The sequence below is a fragment of the Pseudomyrmex gracilis genome, unplaced genomic scaffold, assembly GCF_002006095.1.
Source record: "Pseudomyrmex gracilis isolate BER0280 unplaced genomic scaffold, ASM200609v1 scaffold_23, whole genome shotgun sequence".
Classification (NCBI taxonomy): Eukaryota; Metazoa; Arthropoda; class Insecta; order Hymenoptera; family Formicidae; genus Pseudomyrmex; species Pseudomyrmex gracilis.
Window position 1 is genome coordinate 508,226 of NW_018020607.1, and position 6,764 is coordinate 514,989.

A 6,764-nucleotide genomic window follows, 5' to 3' on the forward strand; every position below is an offset into this window, starting at 1 on the left:
ATAGCCCGCGACTTAGAACGAGAGTTTTTAACCGATCAACTAATTGCATGTCGATGTATCAGCCTAAGCTTTTCTAGCTTTAGTAGATTAGTCAAACCGCACTGTTGCTACGGTCGCCCTTTTTCGGGAATTTCCCCTTCCTTCCCACGAGATTCTTTCGAGATTCGCCCGCGCTTAGGAGAGATCTCGAGAGAGAGAGAGAGAGAGAGAGAGAGAGAGAGAGTGAGAAAGAAAGAGAGAGAGAAACAAGCCCCCGCGAAAAAACAATTCCCGCATCGCCGTTTTCGCGTTACTTCTTTATTTCCGCTGACCTCCCTGCGGCTTCTTCTTTCCCGCTTTCCTCCCTTTTCATCCGTGAGCGAGAAGTGCGAGAGCGCGAGAATAAGGCAAGAAGGAGAGGAACGATTTAATCTCTCGCGGCGGTAATTCTTTAGCGTCTGTGTAATAATGTAACGCGTACTATATACCACGAATTTTTTCAGATGAAGTAGCGTACGAAAACATTAAAAAAACGGCTGACGAAAAAATCGCTTCTTTCGCGCCCTCGCGACGAAACTCTTTGTCAGGAGACACACTCTCACGGAAAATACTCCGTTTTTCAACGGAGATCCAATCCTCCCTTTAGAAAATACATCCCTTTTGGAAAATGTTCGCGTTGCACCTTCGGAAATCGAAGGAAGAGCGTCCAAAAGTTATATTCCGCCTCCTTTTCCCCTTCCTCACTAGAGATCTTTTCCACTAGAGTATACTCCGTTCGCCCGATCATGTAAAAGGGCCTACTACTGATTAACTTGAATACTTAGCTCGTAGCAAGAGAATCTACGTATTACTTACCGCTTTGCGAGACGATTGTAATTGCACTTTAATCGACGATTTCTAAGTATAACGTATTAGAAAGTAGCACACACACACAAAAAAAAAGAAGAGTTCGTTTTCGTGTCCGGATCGGCACTCGAACGACAGAGATCCGACCATCCCCATCCCCCCATACCATTTTCATCTCCGAGTCGTCACACATCTCCGCGTTGAAGTCGAGCGTGTTTCTTCCTACCGCTTGTGTGTAAGCTTTGCGCGCCTTTTGCGAGATGCTTCTTAGACCCTCGACCCATTTACACTCGCATGTTTACACACGTGCACACACACACACACACACACACACACGGACACGTGTCGGAGATTATACACACAAACAGACCTTTAACACGTACCTAATGTAACGCGTTCTGTCCTATTCACAAGTAGTATTCGCACGTTGAAACAGCTACAGATAACCATGTGTGTATATATATATATAGCGAATATATATATATCCCGAGACGCGCGCGCGTAGCTAAAATCGAGCCGCTTGTAACAGACAATACGTCACACATCTTTGCTATTTCCTGCATTTGACAATTTCCTTCCGTCGCGCAGTAGTTCTGCTGTCGATTTAAAAGCGATCACACAAAATATCTTCTCTTGAGTTTTCCTACCCTTCTTTTCATGCTGAAGTAACGTCGCACGCTTTGGAGATTCAAATGTCAAATTCCCCGCGCATCCATTCGCAAGAAACGCCACGCGAAAAATAACGTGCATGATCGATGGAATTTCGTACCAAAAAAAAACTATACTTTGTACTCGATATTTAAAAATTATATTCGTACTTTGCAAAGATGTTACAAAAAAATTACATATTTGTATTATAATTCAATGTGTGAATTTGTTTATTGTTAAAAGATTATACCACAAGTGCGTCGTTTTGCCGCACCGAGTTGATCTTTTTTAAATCGACGACGACAACTACCGTTGCCGCTCGATTTGTTATCGTTCGAGCGTTCTTTCTTCGGTATACGACATTTTCTTCCTTGTCGAGCGTTTTCTCGGTATCGTGAGATGCCGATTTCTGTTCGTGGTATTAGTTTCCGGTGCCTTTATGCTCCACGAAAAGAAAGCGATTCGATGTCACACAATTTTCGTTTTACGTCCTATATATATATGAAGATAAAATGGCTTGATCTCCAGCCCTTATCCCCGCCGTCACGCCCCTCCGAACGTAAATGTATAAAACATGGTCTCCCCCCCCTTGACTACAAGTTTTCGAAAATAAAAAAAAACATGAAAAAAATAAACAAATAATCGGTGAATAGAAGAAAAAACTAAATTGAAGCTAATCCATCGAAAATCTGCGAAATTTAAAAAACAAAAAAAACAAACAAACTATAAAAATGAAAACTCACGTAATATTTAAGAGATCACATGAATTTATAAGGATATTTACACTTTAAGAGTAAAAGAGAATCTTCTGTGGCAACATAACATAACGCGGAAAAGAAAAAAAAATTTACTAGTTCGACACTTAAACTAACTGTGCGTTGGGGACGAGGACGAAGGATTCTCTGGATACGTATAGACGCGAGGGAAGTGTCCCGACGATCCTTCGGGTCGCTGCGTCTTCCGACAGTGATGTAAACTATTAACATGTAATCCTTTAACGTTATATTTTTCCGGCGGTGGTTCTCGGCGTTCTTACGCGCTAAACGCTTCGTTTCCGGCGCGCGTGTTTTGTCATCATGCGCTCTCGAAGGGAATCTCCACCGCGAGGTCGAGAAAGTTCCACGGTCGTTGCGTCTAGCGGAAAATCGAGAACTGTATTCAGCCGCCGGCAGTTTGTGATATATTTAGTGAAAACAAATTAAAAGATGGTTGTTATTCAAATTTAAAAAAAAAAAAAGAAAAAAGTGGGAGAAAGAAAAGAAAGAGAAGAAGCGTCTAGCGGTTTTACATCCACACACACCATAACACACATACACACCAAAAGGATTTGGTAGTATTTAACTGCGCGCGCTGCTGAGAGCGATGATGACTCTCGATGTAAGCGTGTTAAACGCTGATAAAACTCATAGGGCATTCCGTGATAGATGATAAGAGAAAGAGAGAGAGAAAGAGGTTATCATTCAATGTTCTTTATATAATCTCCGCGATTTTAAGGAGCGTTCGAAACAGTCAATTTGTTTTAAAACGACAAAAAATAGGCCTGAGAATTGAAGGCGATGTTTTGATACAGCGATACACGCGCGTTGAAAGAACAGAGAAAAATCCGATAGAGTATATAAAAATATAAATAAATAAATAAATAAAACATCTCTCTGAGAAATAACTTCGTCTATTTAAGTAAGTCTATTTAATAAGCATTTTGGACATTTTTATTCCACTCCCCAAGTTCCTTCTGCTTCTTTGAGCTCAACCAAGGCTTTTTGGCGCGTTTCCGGAAAGACAAAACGAAGTTGCCGAAAACGAAGTTGTATCGCTTTGTTCAAGATGACGTCTTCAATTTGCTCGTTGACCGTGTCGAATCGAAAGGCGGACAACGAAACTGAACTTTCTTTTTGAAAAAGTAAAATAAGTGTACACTGTTGAATCTAACTAACTTAACGCGACAATTTTATACACACATACACACACACACACACACACACGAAGGAGAGTTGCTTTTACTTCTCTCGTGGTGACGCATATAATTTTTTACAATAAAATAAACAGGATCGCCGACCTCCTCTCAGCAGCGTCGATCGCCGTGTGTAACTGTAAATTTTAGGTATTACCGCGCGTATAAAATAAGGAAAAAAAGCGACAAGTAAAAAAATGCGAGGCATACTATCGTGAAGGAGAGGAGGAATAAGAAGAAAGAGAGAGAGAGAGAAAAAAATGATAATACACACATAACAACACACACTATATATTGTAATATTATTTTTCGAACATAGTGTAATGTATAATGTAGAATATATAATATATATATTATATTAAATCCTAATCGTAACGATTATTTCGTATATAGCGTTATAGGCTGGACGAGGTGTTTTTTGGAGGTTCAAGAGAAAAATTAATTAAGACGGGCCTGATGATGCGGGCGGGCGTGCCGAGCGGCGCGAGGTCGCATACTAATATTTTTACCGAATTTTTCGAATATATTCAGTCCCATACATACACACACACACACATATACACAAGTCGATATTTCTATATAACATAATGAGAATTGACGTATCCTCGTACCGCTTTGCGCGCGCGCGCCGCCTTCGCGCCATTTTTTTATTAGCGACCACCCGGTCGGCCGGTCGTCGAGCAATTCGAGTTCACATCGTGTTCAAACTTCGTCTAAGTGTGAAGGCAAATTTATAAGCGCAAACACAAACCAGTTCAATAATAATTGATAATAAAAACTGACCGCTGCGTCTCGACGAGGCGCGGTTAATTGATCTCTGTTACATATTAAAGGAACAACTGACGAATGTTTTCAAGAGAAGAGTTTCCATCCCGAACCAAAGCTTTATTTTGGGTTTTTTTTTTTTTTTGATAGAAGACAGATTGAAAAATCCCGAGAAAGAAATAAATATATATTTTCTAAATAGATATATAAATGTTATGAAAATATATTTTATTGCAGATAGATTGTATAACATTTATATACGGTGTGATGTAACTGTTCTTCTCTCTTATTTTGAGAGAGACAGAGAAAAAAAGAGAAAAAAAGAGAGAGTTTTTTTATATACTCAAGTATTGTGGTTGTCGGTTGTTCCTTTCTTATAATAAAGTACAATTAGATAATATACCGACAAAATAGAAAATAATAGACGAAATACATTTATTGTTGTTCGATCATTTTGAATGTTTTGGCGACCGGCCGTAACGGAGAATTTTCAATTTTTGTCGCGTCGAAACGATGACGGAAATGATGCGATTCGACGAGCGAAATCACAAGCCGCGAAAACAAATCCATCGAATTCGCCGGATTCCTCTGTCCGATTGTGTTTCGTTCCTCTGCGCGATGATGCGTGCGTCTTTTGATTTTTCATTGTCCGCGATGGGACAAAGAAATCGAGCAGAGAAAGAGGCGTGTACAGTGGGAATGGTTGATTGCTTGTAATGTGAGTGAAAAAAAAGAGAGAAAGAGAGAGAGAGAAAAGGAAAGTCAAAAAACCCACTCCCCCGTTCCCTCCCGCCCGTTCCTCTCCCTTCGTCCTCCACTTTTTGAGAAAACCCATCTCACTCTTTTGGGAACTCCTCGAATGTCGGCCCGAAACGGACACCATAAAAAAAAAGAAAAGCGAGACGTTTTTTCCGACTGCGAGAAAACGACTGTGTAAAAAAATTTGGCGATGACTAATGTAATACGTAAAACAAAAAGAAAAAAACACGAAGAAAAAGAGAAATGTTTATTAATACTATATATACGTTGTGTTTTAATGATACTTATTGAATATTATTATTATTATGTTAAATTATGTTGTTTATCGAGAGAGTACGCGCGCCGATCGAAATTTAAAAAAACAAAAAGAACCGTCGAGTTGCAACTTAGAGCTCTTCTTTTCGTTTTGTTTCTTTTTTTATATATATATATATATAAGGCAGTTGTTAGCCGACATTTTGTTGTACGAATATGCTGGCATGTTGAAATCGTGGCTGAAGAAGCAAGAGACGCGAAGTTGGACATATCTATTTTTTGTGAGGCGCAATTCGCTCGTTACGACAATTTTTTTTTTCCAATGAGAATTTGTACGGGTTTGCGTTACCCATCGCTCGTATATAGCGTCCCGTAAACTACTGCCCGTTAATCTTTGTACGAGCGAATTTGACCCTCGGTTTTCAACGCAAGAACACGAACCCGTGGAGTTTATATTTGCGCGCGCGACGCAAGGAAAGAGAGAGAGAGAGAGAGAGAGAGAGAAAGAGAGAGAGAGAGAGACCGTTGGTTCCAGCGCTGTATGTAAACGGCACGAGCAGATTGCGCGTTACTCTTAATAGAGAAGACGAGTAAACTGTAAACGGAACTATAGGGAAAAATTATAACATTGTGATGTTCATTGATCAAATATGTCAAAAGAGAAGAAGGCCCACTGGTTGAGGCCCGACATTTCTGAGTACACTATAAATAATAAACATTATGTAAAATTTATTGAATACCTTATGCGCACGTTTATTTCATCACACACATCAACCTCTCATATGTATTGTATACTAAATGTCTGCTTTAATGTTTACTTTCTGTTGCTGCTGTAACAAATTAAGTAAAATAATTGGTCGTGTCGAGAGTTTGTCAAAAATGTGGTGCAAGTTTAAATATAACATTGTTCCGAAGAGAAAAGAGCCAAGAAAATTTTTCGTTGAACGAAAAGACGAATTTTGAGCGCAAAAAACATATGATGAAACATCTTGCGCGGTTTTCCTTTCCTTTCAGCGATTCCAATGAGAGCTGCACATTCTTGTTGTGCGCCTCTGTGACAATGAAAAATTGCGGTAAGTATCGGCGAAACAAGACAGCAAGCTTGGCGTAAATGAGATCAGAGAGAATTTTTATTTGCCGCGAGACGATATTTCACGCGTGGTATCAGATGTCACGCGAATTGCATTACGAGCGACGCGATGTGCGCAAGTGTTTAGTAACAAACGCGCACACCGCATCAGGTAATATACGAATGTTGGCGACATATCCTATATAAAAAAGGGCATTTGGACCGAGAAGTGCGCGTTTTGGAGCCGAATGCATCGCATCTATTGTTGCTTCTTTTCCGCGTTGTCGATTGGTTGGTTGGTTGATCGAGTCGAATCGAATCGGTAAGATCGAGAAAGTAAATAATGAAAAGCGATTTTGAGACAGGTCGTCGTATATGTAGAGAAAATTAAAAACGTAACTAAAGTCACGTGACAGGAAAGAGTAGAAAAACAACACGTGAAAATAACGTGACTGTAATTTATATTATATATAACATTAAATAATACATATT